We start from the raw sequence: 15,937 nt of genomic DNA, 5'->3' as shown, positions 1-15,937 counted from the left end.
ACCCTATAGCTTGACCCAATGGAACAGTAACCATTGGACATGAAATCTGAAAATTTAGAATCACATATAATTAGCCTTGAATTAAGTTTGGAAATCAATACCAATGAGTATAAACTCAAAATGAGGAATCCTAGTGCAACTAGAACTAACATATATGTTTAGTGTGGAAAAGTCAACGTTTATGTTTGGCTAGTTATGTGAATAAGAAACATAATAACTTAATAAATCACGTGAATGTATGAATGGAACATTGGTCCTTATTATCAGAGACAGGAAAAATATTTTGAGCATAATGGTACTTCAGAACAATTGATATGAAATGTGATCTGTCTGATGATCTACTGAATAATTGTGACATATTGATACTAGAATGAACCTATCCATAATGCATAAAAAGGTCAACAATTTTGTTGACCAGTGAAAGGCATAATGACCTATAAACCCTAAAAATAAAGAATTAAATATTTAAGTTTGTAAATGCCCTAGTATTGCCTAATTGACTAGTTTGGATAGGTTGGCATGCCAATAGGATTCTGACAGTTGTTCTGTAAATGACTTCACGTCGTACTATATATTCTGGCTTATTATGCCATACTATGATTTTAATAGCCTATGGCTATACGGATTGTGTTATTATACTTGGCTTAATGCCAGATTGATTATATGGCTTTTTAGCCACACTGTTTGCACACTGAGAGATACTTTGTGACCGATGGTATGATGGCCTAAGGTACTAGGTACCTAGTGCTAGTATATCCATTTATCCAGTCTAGTTAGTGTATAGGCTACACTGGCAGTCAATTAAAATATTATTCAATTTAGGCAGTTAAGTATAATGAAATTTCAGTACAATTAAATTAAGTATTGAATGAAATGTGTAAAAGATGTTAGCAATAGAAACATAACAAAAAAATACAATTTGCAGAACAATAGAGATTTAAAATACAATATAGTTAGAATAATTTGTATACTGAGTATTATTACTGAAAGGTTATAACTTAGTACTTCCAAAGAAGATCAAGCTAGTATATAAGATAGTTGATACTAAAAATACCATACCAAAATTAAATTGATTCCTGAGTATCCAAATTATGATTTATTTCTTTTTTTATTTGTATATATTATTTCTTGTTATATTATTGCACCACTAAGCAGAAATGCTTAGCGCGATGGAATTATTTTCCTCGCGCAGGTACTTCGACTGAGATTTTTGGAGTCAAGATCTGCAGAAGTGTCACAAGTGTACAAGGTTGTCACCTCCTCAACAATGAATGTAGATAGGGCTCATTTTAAGCATGTTTTCTAATCTGTACATTATAATTATTGCTTATATTGTAATGTGAATTAGTAACTGTAATTTCATTTGTATATCCTGTACTTGATAAATTTATGTACTTAATTGGCAAATTATATAAGTTAATGAAATATAAGAATTCTAATATCTGAGTTGATTATCTAATCATAATGATTCTGAATAAGATTGAGTTTGAGAAATTTTGAGACTGAATCTGAGTTTGAGAAACTGTTGAGAATGCTTTGAGATAATTTGAGTTATGAATTTGAGTATATATTGAAATTGTTTTTGGCAGGTTCAAAAGAATTGTTAGTCCAAATTACAGCCTGCACTCTGTCGAATTGTCACTAAAATTTTTGAATTTTTCCAAAATTGTCAGATTTTGATAAACAGTAAAAATAGCCTAAACCTCAGATAAAGTTTTTGAACAAGTAAATCAAGAACTATAATGAAATCAGGTAAGATCAGGTGCTCCGGCTTTCCGTGTGACACGCCTTGCTCGGCTACACTATAGACGGGTGAGGGGGTGTTACAATGACTCTTGGACTTGGCATAGAAGGCTTGCACATGCTAGCATGGACCTTCTTGCAAACTTGAACAAGGATGAGCTAGTTGATGGGCTACCAAAGATCAAGTTTCAAAAGGATATGGTGTGTAACGCATGCCAAATGGGTAAGCAAGTCAAGAGCTCTTTTAAATCTATTCATAAGGTATCTACTTCTAGACCCCTTCAATTATTGTATATGGATTTGTTTAGTCTTACTAGAGTAGCTAGCTTAGGTGGCGCATATTATGCCTTAGTGATTGTTGATGACTACTCTAGGTATACTTGGGTTGCATTCCTTGCTCATAAGGATGAATGTTTTGATATTTTTAAGAGATTTTCAAAAAGGGTTCAAAATGAAAAGGGTTTTCAAATGTCTACTATTAGGAGTGATCATGCTAGAGAATTTGAAAATGAGAAATTTGATAAGTTTTGTAACTCACTAGGGATCACTCATAAATTTTCTTCTTTTAGGACTCCCCAACAAAATGGTATTGTTGAGAGAAAAAATAGAACTCTTTTAGACATGGGGAGGACTATGTTAAACGAATATAATTTGCCTATTTATTTTTGAGTGGAAGCTATTAATACGGCTTGTTATGTTTCAAATAGAGTTTTAATTAAACTTATTTTAAAGAAAACCCCTTAAGAGCTATGGAATGGCAAGAAACCTAAAATAGGTTATTTTAGAGTTTTTGGTTGTAAATGTTTCATTTTGAATACCAAAGATAATTCAGATAAATTTAGCTCCAAAACTGATGAAGGTATCTTCTTGGGGTACTCTACATCTAGTAAAACATATAGAGTCTTCAATAAGAGAACCTTAGTTGTTGAGGAGTCAATGCATGTTGTATTTGATGAAGCTAACCCCTTTGGCCTTAGAAAGGATATTTCTTGTGATGATGATGTTGTAGGTAATCTTAATGAGTTGACTCTTGAAGATCTTTAATCTAGTGGAATTCAAGATCAACACATGGAAGATCCCTTGAAGGACTTGGGAGTTGATCAATTTGAGCCTCAAGAGCAACAAGGTTAACCAGTTCCATATCAAAAAGTTCAATAAGATCTACCTAAAAATTGGACATTTAAGAAGGATCATCCTAAAGACCTAATCATTGTGATACATCAAAAGGGGTAACAACTAGATCCTCTCTTAGAAATATATGTAATAACCTTGCATTCATTTCTCAAATAGAACCTAAGAGCATAGATGAGGCCATTAATGATGAGAGTTGGGTACTTGCAATGCAAGAGGAGCTCAATTAGTTTGAAAGGAATAAAGTTTGGACCTTAGTTCCTAGGCCAAAGGACCATCCATCCATAGGAACCAAATGTGTGTTTAGAAACAAATTAGATGAGGATGGAAACATAATTAGGAATAAAGCTAGGTTGGTAGCCAAAGGCTATAACCAAGAGGAGGGCATTGACTATGATGAAACCTTTACCCCCGTAGCTAGATTAAAAGCCATTAGAATCTTGCTTGCATATGCATCATAAATGAATTTTAAGCTTTTCTAAGTGGATGTCAAAAGTGCTTTTCTAAATGGTTTTATTTATGAAGAGGTATATGTTGAGCAATCTCCTAGTTTTGAAAATAATGAGTTTCGAAACCATGTTTTTAAATTGACTAAAACCTTGTATGGTTTGAAACAAGCTCCTAGAGCTTAGTATGAAAGGCTTAGTAACTTTCTTTTGCAAAATGGTTTTTCAAAAGGAAAAGTTGATACAACTCTTTTTGTTAAAAATCATGTAAATGACATCGTTGTAGTACAAATATATATTGATGATATTATATTTGGTGCTACTAATGAGTGTTTGTGTGAAGAGTTTGCTAATACCATGAATAGTAAGTTTGAGATGAGCATGATGGGAGAACTCAAGTTCTTCCCTGGGCTTCAAATCAAACAAGCTAAGGATGACATCTTCATCAACTAAGCCAAATACACTAAAGAATTAATCAAGAGGTTTGGAATGCTGAATAGCAAGCCAATTAGAACTCCAATGAGCACAAACACCAAACTTAACAAGGATGAAAAAGGAAAATCGATTAATGAAAAGCTCTATAGAGGTTTAATTTCATTAAGAGAGCATTAGGTATGCTTGACAACCTTGATGCTTGAGATTGTGATTTACTGTTCATGCTATTGTTCACGTTACTGTTCACATGAGTGTTTTCCTATTTTTGGTTACCACATGATCACAATACTATTCTTCATTAATTTAGATTATTCTCCTTTATTATTTTATGAAGGTTATTTGCCAAAATTCTATTGTTAATTTGAATAGACTCCTTGATGGTTTTATAAGTCTTATGCAAATGAAATTAGTGAATTTGTATTAAAGTCTTCTTGGCTCTTTGTAGGCTATTCTTGAGAATAGTTGTTTATGCTGCCTCTAGATTGAGCATACACTAGATAGGTGGTTTGAGTGTCTAAACAATATAGTTATATTTATGATAGGATTCAAATCCAATAAGCTATGCCTTGTCTTAGAATTGCACCTTTTAAGTTTGCCATTATATGAAGTGCTCTAGTAATCTTTATATATTGTCATATGTTCTTATATCTTTTGGCATGGTAGTATCTTTCCTTCTAAAGTGTATTTTAATGATGCCAAAAGGGGGAGATATATAGCTAGTGGATGAATTAGCTAAGTGGATGAATAATTCCAAATGTTAAGCTTTAAACATGATATATAAATAATGATTTAGTGGGATACATGTTTTGGGTATACTTATGTGATGCTTCTTGGCAATCCTTTGATACATATTCTAAATTATTTTTGATATAAAAATAACTTTGCATCATCATTCACCTAGGACTTATGGCATTGCATTCATTAAGTCAAAGCCTCAATTATGTGCTCTCCAAATTCTATTTAATAAGGCACAAATTGCTTTTGAAAGGGGGAGTACATTAAGGGGGAGAATTTCTCAAAAACACACACTTCACTTGTGCTTAATTTTCCTCATCCACTAATTGTTTATCATCATCAAAAGCGGGGAGATTGTTGGACCTAGGTGTCTTAACCCATGTTTTGATGATAATAAACAATTAGTGTGCTACTAATACACTTTGGAAGTATTTGTGTTGAGTTTGTAGGCCCTAGATTCAAAATTGCCAAATTGCTTCAAATCAAGGTTAAGGAAGAGCAACATAAGGAAGTAAATATTTATGGGAACCTACAATATAACTTTTATTTATTTTATATCTTGTAAATCTCATTTTATTAATTATGTTGGCTCAAGTCTAGGTGGTACTAAGAATATCTTGTTCAACTTAGTTTTCACTTAATTTTTTATCAAGGGAAAATTAAATAAATTTTTCAAAAATGCAAAATTAATTTTGAAAAGTATTTTACTTGTAAAATACATTGAATTAGCTTTTTAATGGTTCAAACGGATCAAAAATCCGAGTTCGGATAAAAAAGTTATAAGTTTTTTAAACTCTTAATTTCTTAGTGCCTTTGTTTGTAACTTTTTCTTGACCAACGGGGACTAAAATTAAAATTTCACATTTGAGAAATGCAAATTTATTTTTTAAAGTTTTTTTATTGAAAATTTTATCAAATTAGCTTTCTAACGGTTCAAATGGATAGAAAATCCGAGTTCCGATAAAAAAGTTATGCATTTCCAAAGTCTAAGTGCCCTTTTGACACTTTCTGTCTCGAGAGTACTTCGACAGCCGAAAGTGGGAAGTTCGGCAGCCAAAGTTCACTCTTTAAATCATGGTTTTTTAGCATTAAAAGTCATTTTGTCCAGAGAGCACTCCAGCAGCCGAAAGTGACTTTTCAAAAGCTATTTTTTTAGCGCTTCAACCTTTGACAGCCAAAGTAAATAACTCCGGTAGCCGAACCTAGGTTTTTGCAACTTGATAAAATAGAGCTTTGGGTGGTTTAATGGTTAGTTTTGCATTTAATTCACCCCCAACAACTATTTTCTTAGAAAAACTATAAATAGGCATTATTTATGATTGGAAACAAGTTTAGACAACAATAATCTTTTAGAAATTTATTGGGTTCTAAAGATTTTCTTCATTCTCTCTCTCTAGAACTTGAGCTACCATATTTAATATTGAGAACTTGATATTTGAGTTATAAATTCATTGTTCTAAGAGTTCCTTCAAAGTTGTTGTGAGCACTTATTGTAATTTTGAGTGTGATAGAGCTTTATATAGCTCTTGAGTGTAAAGGGATTTGTAAAAGAGCAAGGGTTTGCTCTTGTGATGATTGTAAGGGGTTTATTCTTCATCCAAACGAGAATTTTAGTAGATTTAAATCGCAAGGAGGGCCTTAAGTGTTAGTAGTATGTCCTAAAGCAAATCATTTAGTATGTATCTTATACATATTTTATTAATAAAAGGCAATTTCACTTTTCCATTTACATAATATATTTATGTGTAATAAAAAAGGTCTATTGATATTTTGTTAAAAATTCTATTCTTAAGTTGTTAAGAATATGAGTGACAGTATTTCTAATACAAAGTATCATAAATTGGTTCACAATCGAGGATACTTCACACAGGACATGACTTATCCAGAAAGATTGTATTCATGTTTGTTCTCAAGGTATTTGTGACACCCCTTACCCGTGTACAGTATACCCGAGTAAGTAATGCCACACGGTGTACCGACACACTCTAATATACCTTAATTAATTTATATCATGTTTTTGAATATAATTTGTGAAAGATAATTTATTTAAGCCATTTATCGAAATTGTCATTTATTTGAGGTTCCGAAAATTTTAAAGAAAATCCGGCAGAGTACCGGCTAAAAATGGAGAAAACAGTTCTTCGGAACCTGTTAAAAACACTTCCAATATTTGTATTCAATCATCTCAAACTCCAATATCCAAAATCTCAACAATTTTCAATTTCGGTTCTCAACAACCTTTTCATTTCTCAAACATCCATTTCTCATAATGCTCATATATAACAATAAATAAATGCTCAAATTTTGCATTCATAACCATAACTTTCATTATTTACATGAACATCAAAATACATTACATAAGTTCAAATACATATGAGGAAGTAAAAATTAGCTACAAAATATCAAAATGACGCCTAGTGTCCTACCAATGCACTGCAGAAGTTGAGGTGACACGGACATCGTGCGAATCAGGATGGACTCACCCAGTCTGCGGTCTACTGGGCTCACGATCTGTATCTCCAGAACCTACGTGTGGCAAAAGCAACGCGCTAAGCAATAATGCTTAGTGGTGCAATAATAAAATAAAGGAAATAGCAAGAAATAAATATGTAATGAATGTATATGTTATATTTGTTTGGTATTTGTATATCATTTACTTTGTCCACTTTTATTCATTTGGTTGCCCCAAGTAACCTACACTAGACGCATCGGATCGATAACGGGTAACCGCACTTTGGGTATCAAGTACCTCGGGCCACACCATCGGTCACATATGCATCTCCCGGCAGGCAAATGCAATAACAACAAGTCAGTAAACAATATCAGGCACAAGGCCAAGTCTCAATGCAAGGTCAGAATGGTTAAAAGCCATAAAATCACAGAATGGCATATTGCCATGTGCAGTACTACTAACTGAACCCTATTGGCATGCCAAACTATCCAAACCAATCTTGTTAGGTATACTAGGGCATTTGAAACTTTTAAATTCTTCAATTTGTGAATTTCAAGTTTTAGTGTCACTATTCACCTCATTGGTCAACAAAAATGTTGACTTTTAGAAAGAAAATATGTACATTGACTTTGGCACTCCTAACATACCACATTTGGCATTCAAAACTTGTTGGCATTAAGCATTTATACCATTTCAAAGTTTAAACCAAGGGAAGCAGAATTTTCAGTTTTTGGAACTCAACTTTACTGTTCCATTGAACACTGTTTCAGTGGGAATTTGAAGAAATGGAAAACATGAAAGTTGTTCCTTATTTTGTCTAGTTGAATTTCTTTTTTTGAATCACTCCATTTGGAGTTTTGAAGCTCCAGATATGGTCCAAAAACCACAGCTGGCCAGATTTCCATTATGCAGAAATTACCAAATCTATAGTACCATGAACAGTGACTGTGATTGCATTTTGGAATAGGTTCTGGCCATAATTTGGGGTAGGTTTCTTCATGAAAGTTGTTTTTCTATGTCTTAAATTGTTGTTGTAAAAAGTTCAGGTCAATTGACCATTTCTACAGTGAGTTATGGCCAAATGAACAGTTACTGTTCATTTGGTCATTTCTGCAGGTGCTGTTGCAGGGGATCCGGATTGGGGCCAACTTTTGGTCCTCTTGATTTGGTCTTTTGGGCATGGTTTCTTCAGAAAAAATGTGCAATTATAAGCCTAGTTTCATGTCCAATTGGCCAAACACCAATTGGACCAACACAGCCAAAGTTATGGCTGTGTAATTGGACTGAAATCTCAGTCCATTGCTGCTGTCCCTAGGCAGCATAGTCATTCACTTTGCCATGCTATTTTTCAGTCCATATTATGGTCAAATCTCCTCAAATGGTCATTAATTGACCATTAGAATGTTATTTAACAATTGCATAAGTCAAGTTCACATTTTACTCCCAAAACCCTAGTTCAAAGTCATGATTTATACAATTTACCTTAGTTAGCTACTAATTCACTATTCTTATGTTTATAAACTTCAAACATGGTTTCTAGTTCACTCCAAGCTCATCAAAAACACTCATTTCTATTCCTTCAATAGGGCAGCCGAAATTCATGTACACATACACATGAGTTTTGTTCATTTAAATTTCATTTTCTTACTATATTCAAGTTCCTATTCATGAAATTAAAGAGTTTTAGGTATATAGTGCACTAACCTTTAAGTGGCAGAATTTTCCCAACTTAAATCTTCACTTTCCTTCACTTTCTAGGCTGCCAAAAGGTTATGCAAGGTGCTAGGATAAATTTTAGTGAATGGAGTATGAGGATTTAGGGTGAGACTTAGTGGAATGGAAAGCTTATGGAAGTGTTAATGGAGGATTAGGTCTAGGGCAAGGTTTCGGCTGCCTTTGGGGAGGATGATGGCTGCTGGATTTTTAATTGTTTGGGTCTTTGTTTTGTCTCTTTTAAGTATTTAAGAAAGCTTATTAGCTTGTGATTGGTTGGTAATTTATAAATGACATCACTATGATGTCACAAATTGCTTTATTTGATTTTTCTTTTCTTTTCTCCACTACTCATTTTCAATTTAATTTCTAGTAATATTTATTCATATTTTATGTCATATTAATTATTTACTTAACTGGACAAGTCGTCCAAAAATCACCTCTGAAGGCGAAATGACCAAAATGCCCTCCGTTTGGCTCAACGGGCCAAAATTGTCTGTACCGATTGAAAAATTTTTCTAGGTATTTTCTTGGCATTCTAATGCCATGGGAACCTCAATAACCCTTCTCTGGAGTCCCAAAAATTATTTTATAATTTTTCCCCTGGGTCTAGGGCTCCTCATTGCGAGAACCGCAACTTCCCTCTGGTTACCCATCGCTTGGGCACTGGCTCGTTTAACTCGGTTGTATTTTATTTCTAAAATTTTTACTAAATTTTTCTTATTAATATTTGAGTTAATTATGGTCCCTCACTTTGATTTAAATATTTTTTCCAGACGTTCTAGCTGTCCGGACCGACACTGGTCACCGGAACAGTAGAATGTACGGAGTTGCTACAGGGAGGGTGTTACAACTCTTCCCCTCTAATTTAAATTTCGTCCTCAAAATTTACCTGATGCAAACAGTTGAGGGAACTACTGCCTCATCGTCTCTTCACTTTCCCAAGTTGCCTCTTCGGTGTTGTGGTGCCTCCAAAGCACTTTCACCAGTGGAATCCGCTTATTTCTCAACTCTTTTACTTCCCGAGCCAGGATCCGTAGAGGTTCTTCTTCATAAGTCAAATCCGGTTGTATTTCAATTTCTTCTCTGGAAATGACATGTGAAGGATCTGAGCGGTATCTTCTTAGCATAGACACGTGGAACACATTGTGGATCTTGTCCAGCTCTGGTGGTAAAGCTAGCCTATAGGCCACTGGACCCACACGTTCAATGACTTCATATGGGCCAATGAACCTAGGGCTTAACTTACCTTTTCTTCCAAACCTCAATACCTTCTTCCACGGTGACACCTTAAGGAACACTTTGTCGCCAACCGCATATTCTATTTCTTTTCTCTTCAGGTCGGCATAAGATTTCTGTCTGTCTGAGGCAACCTTCAGATTGGCTTTGATTAGTTTTACTTTCTCCTCAGTCTGTTTCACCAGGTCTGGCCCTACCAGTTTGTCTTCGCCCAATTCAGTCCAGCACACTGGAGTTCTACATTTTCTCCCATACAGTGCTTCATATGGGGCCATTTGGATACTAGCTTGGTAGCTATTGTTGTATGCAAATTCTGCCAGTGGGAGGTATCTATCCCAACTTCCCTCAAACTCAATGACACAACTCCTTAGCATATCCTTAAGGATCTGACATATATTTCATGTTATTGTTATCATTTTAGTTCAATATTTGTATTAATTCAATTGGTTCAATTGTTTACCTGGATTACTCTTTCTGATTGCCCATCCGTCTGAGGATGGAAAGCTGTGCTGAAGTGGAGTTGTGTACCCAAGGATTCATGCAACTTCTTCCAAAATCTCGATGTGAATCTTGGGTCTCGATCAGATATGATGGAAAGTGGAATTCCATGCAGTCTAACTATCTCACTGATATACAATTCTGCTAACTTCTCCAGTGAGTAGTCAGTCCTAACTGGCAGAAAGTGTGCTGACTTCGTCAATCTGTCCACTATCACCCATGCTGCATCATGTTTCTTCCGGGTGAGAGGTAGACCACTTACAAAATCCATGGTGACCCGATCCCATTTCCATTCAGGTATGCATATAGGCTGTAGCAAACCTGATGGAACTTGATGTTCTGCCTTGACTTGCTGACATGTCAAGCATTTAGTCACATAGGCAGCTATGTCCTTCTTCATACCAGGCCACCAATACCGAAGCTTCAAATCATGATACATCTTTGTACTTCCTGGGTGCATAGCATATACACTGGTGTGTGCCTCTTTTAGAATACTGGCCTTCAATTCCCCATCATCGGGTACACACAGTCTTCCTTTGTAACACAGACACCCATCTGCTTTCACCTCATAATCAGTTGCTTTTCCCTCTGAGATTTTGCTCATAATAGCCATTAGCTTCTCATCTACCTTTTGCCCATCTAAAATCTGCTGTAACAGGTTTGGCCTCATTTGCAACTCAGCCAAAATAGCTCCATCTCGAATCAAAGATAGATGGGCATTCAATGATCTCAAAGCTGTGATGGACTTTCTGCTCAAAGCATCAGCAACTATATTTGCCTTCCCAGGATGGTAGTTAATTACACAATCATAGTCCTTCAGGAACTCAATCCATCGCCTCTGTCTAAGGTTGAGCTCCTTTTGGGTTGGCAAATATTTCAGACTTTTGTGGTCTGTGTAAATGTAGCACTTTTCACCGTACAAGTAATGCCTCCATATCTTCAGTGCAAAGATAATTGCTGCAAGCTCTAGATCATGGGTAGGGTAATTCTGTTCATGTGGCCTTAGCTACCTGGAAGCATAAGCGACCACCTTCCCCTCTTGCATCAATACACACCCTAACCCATTATGAGAAGCATCACTGTAGACCACGAAGTCCTTTCCTGACACTGGCTGTGTTAACACTGGTGCCTCTGTCAACATAGCCTTCAACTTCTCAAAACTGGTCTGACACTTGTCATTCCAGTCAAATCTGACATTCTTGTGTAACAACTTGGTCATTGGAGCAGCTATTAAGGAAAATCCCTTCACAAATCTCCTATAATACCCAGCTAGCCCCAAGAAACTTCTGACCTCAGTTGTATTCCTGGGAGGCTTCCATTCCATCACTGCTTCTATTTTCTTGGGATCCACCCTAATCCCATCAGCTGACACTATGTGTCCAAGGAATGCAATCTCATTCAGCCAAAAGTCACACTTGGACAACTTAGCATACAGTTCCTTTTCTCTCAGGGTTTGCAGAACAATCCTCAAATGCTCATCATGTTCTTCCCTAGTCTTGGAATACACCAGAATATCATTAATAAAGACCACTACGAACCGATCTAAGTATGGGTGGAAGATACAGTTCATAAGGTCCATGAATGCCGCTGGTGCATTTGTTAGGCCAAAGGGCATCACCAGAAATTCATAATGCCCATACAGGGTCCTGAATGCAGTCTTGGGCAGATCTACATCCTTCACCCTCAACTGATGATACCCTGATCTGAGATCAATCTTAGAAAATACTCCTGCTCCCTTCAACTGATCAAACAGATCATCAATTCTAGGCAACGGATATTTGTTCTTCACAGTCACTTTATTCAACTGCCAGTAATCAATGCAAAGCCTCCAAGTCCCATCCTTCTTTTTCACAAACAGCACTAGAGCTGCCCATGGTGACACACTGGGGCGTATGAACCCCTTATCAAGCAACTCTTGCAACTGAGTTTTCAACTCCCTCAATTCAGTGGGTGCCATCCTATAAGGAGCAATAGAAATGGGTCTGTGCAGATCGCAGTGTCTCAATAGCAAATTCAACTTCCCTTTCTGGTGGCAAACCGGGCAATTCTTCAGGAAACACCTCTGGGAAGTCTCTTACTGTGGGTATATTACTCAGGTTTGGCTTAGCCTGCCTAGTATCCACCACATGTGCTAGGTAGGCTTCACAGCCTTTTCTCATCATTCTTCTTGCAACTATGGCTGAGATGACATTGGACAGGAAATCTGTCCTTTCCCCCACAACCGTGATCTCATTACCCTCTGAAGTTTTTAGAGAAATTCTCTTCAATTTGCAATCAACTATTGCCTGATGACGTGACAACTAGTCCATTCCCAAAATCACGTCAAACTCATGGAAGGGCAACTCAATTAGGTCTGCCAAGAATTCATACCCCTGAATCCTTAACGGGCAACCCTTGTACACTTTGTTCACTACTACACTGTGGCCCAATGGATTAGTGACCAGAATGTCTTGGTCACTCTCCCCTACTAGTATCCCCCTTTCTACGGGTAGGTTGATGCAGATATATGAATGAGTGGATCTGGATCCACCAATGCATGCACAGTGTAGTGTAGAGGAGAACGCACTCGATGACGCCCGGCATCTTGCTCCTCCCGAGCTCGTGGCATAATTTCTCGTAGGTGGTCCGTTATCCGCCTCTCTGCCGCTCGGATGCGAGCCTCGTGATGGTCCTATCTGCCGATTTGCTAGATTTTTTACCTCTTTGCGGTGCAGGAGCAGGTCTGTCTGCTTGTGTTGGAGCAGCTGTAGTAGTTCTGCGTGGGCAGTTCCTCAGCTGATGCTCTGTCGACCCACATCTTAAGCGAGCACCGATTACTCCAACATTCCCTTGTGCCATTTCGCATGGTGTGGACATGCGAGAAGATGTTGGGGCTGGTCCTCGAACCCCATCCTCGGAGAGCGCCACCGATGGTGTGGACCGACCTCTCCTAGGGGTGAATCGTGGCCTGACCCCGAGGCTGACCACGACCTTGTGGCTGACTGAACTCTGCATGATGGACCTCAACTTCTTCCAGTGCGTGAGATGAGCTAGACCGACCGGCCCCTCTTCTCGCTCTCTCCTTCCGGTCTGCTCACTTATTCTTACTTTTTCAACCCTTATTGCAGCTTCCACTAACTTGCTAAATTCTGTGATTCCCAAGGTAGTGAGCTGAATCTTTATGTTGTCATTTAGTCCCTCTTCGAATTTCTTGCACCTTTCAGCTTCATTAGGGACGATCTCCCTTCCATAGCGGCTTAATCGGACAAATTCCTTTTCATAATCGGCCACTGACAGCTGTCTCTGCCTCAGGTTAATAAACTCTCTTCTTCTCTCTTCTAGGTATACAGTACCCACATATTTCTTCTTGAATTCTGAGAGAAAGAAATCCCAAGTTATAGCTTCCGCTGCACTTCATCGATAATCTGTGTCCCACCATTCGTAGGCATCATCTTGCAACAAAGATATGGCAGCCTCTAAGTTTTGCTCCGGGGTGCAGTGGAGTTGTTTTAAGACTCGCCTGCTCTGCTTAACCAATTTCTACCGCAATGAGTCATCTTCTCTCTTACCAAAAGTCCACCGCTCCAAACTTTCTTAGCCTTTCCAGTGTGATTTACTGCTGTGGAGGTGGAGGTGGTGGTGGTGCTGGCATTACTCCGCCATTTGTCTAAAGAAATCGGCCATTTCTTTGGAACATGGCTCGTGGAGGCCGAGCAGTTCTCGCTTTAGTCATGAGCGAGTTCTCCCATGCCCCCAGTCTCAGCTGCTGCAGGTGGAGCATGACTCTCCACTTCCTCCTCGACTGCTCTTTGAGATAAAGGGTCCATATCCTATTTAACAAAGACAAACAGTGTCACACTCTACCCCTCTGTAAGGCATAACATGATCCCGTAGTATACTTAATGAATTACCAACTCCGTCTACTGATAACCCATTAAATACACTACAAGGGATTTTAAAAACTTTTCTTACTTCTTTTACAGTGGTGAGCACTATTTACAGGTGTTAAAGACTTTGGTGAACTGAAGTGAAACAATTAAATCATTTGATTTATTTGGAATTTCTGTAAAAATTTTGGCAGAGTGCCATCTGTATTTTGGACAAAACAGTTCTTCAGAAAACCTATAAAAAGCACTTCAATAATTTTCCAAATCTCAACTCCAATACATTTCTCAACACAACAACTTATCAATGCAATTCCATAGAAATTTTTCAAAGTCTGAGATAAGGAAATATAATACAGCTTTTACAAGTCAAAACAGCTCATAATTATTTTACAACTTCAAGGTACAATTTGAATTTACAACTGCTCAAAACAAAAAACAAAATGTACATACAGTGTCATACATTACAGTACAAAATGCAAAATATTGGTATACTCATTATACTGTAATCCTCATTTGGATGTATATGCACCTAGTCACGCCTGTCTGTCTCTCTACCTGCGACAGCAATAAAAAGCTATCGCCGAGACAATGTCTCAGTGGTGCACAACATTAACCAAATACAATTTTAAATCACAATTCATAAATCATGCAAATAGTGGATACTTAAAACCATAGTCAAATTTAAGACAATAAAGGTCAATAAGAATTTAAACTCCATTTCTCAATATCACAATAGATTTTCATAAGTCAGGTCATGTTTGAATTCAAAAGATAGTATATGTCAATGAGAGTTTAAATCCATTTCACAATCTCACAGTACAAATCAATAAATCACACACAGCTTAATCATGATCCATAGTTCAATTCGTCCCAAAAGCCGATGGCTAATGAGGTATTCAATTCGTCCCAAAAGTCGATGACTAGTGAGGAATAACATGGCTAGCTAGCAAAAATATGAGTACTCATCCAATTCGTCCTCAACAGGCACACACCTCAACACTTCAGCCAGAGAGGGAATTCAATTCGTCCCACTAGACAAGCTAATGAGGAATACAATCAATATACATGATAGCTGTGGTTTCAAACCATTTCCAATGCTTTTAGATCAATAAGTATCCATAAATGTCATTCAAACAATTTTTCACAGTTTCAAACCATTCACAATATTTTTCAATCAATAAGTGTCCATCAAACACATTTTCACAATTTAAAACAATAATATACAAATAGTCAATATTTATTTCAATTGAAAATAATTCAAAAGAAACAGTTGTTGTGCACAAACCTCTGATATTTGTCTCCTGGTCCTGACTCAGTATTTCTTTCCCTTTTGCTGAGTCCTTGTTAACTGAGAAACACAATTTGAAGTGTTTCAGTGCTAAATTAAACTGTCTCTATCGATGGTGTTTGGTAAATAATGCACTGAACTCAATTATTCACTCAATCACCTAATATACCGACCCTCGTTGCGTTTTAGGTAAATTAGGTTTTAGTGTCGTTAATATGTCACATTCGATAGGGTTTTAGGTTTGGTATGTTTTACCAAAGTCTTTTCCTTGTTTAGTGCATTTTAATGCAAATTGCTGGATTCCGGGACACTGGTTTGACCTAACCGGACGGCCTAGTTCCCTCGGTTTTCGGGTCTCGGTCGAAACTAAAAACTTGTAGATCTAGGTCTT

Source organism: Hevea brasiliensis, chromosome 11 (genome assembly GCF_030052815.1).
Source record: "Hevea brasiliensis isolate MT/VB/25A 57/8 chromosome 11, ASM3005281v1, whole genome shotgun sequence".
NCBI lineage: Eukaryota > Viridiplantae > Streptophyta > Magnoliopsida > Malpighiales > Euphorbiaceae > Hevea > Hevea brasiliensis.
Note: the sequence above shows the minus strand (reverse complement) of the source record.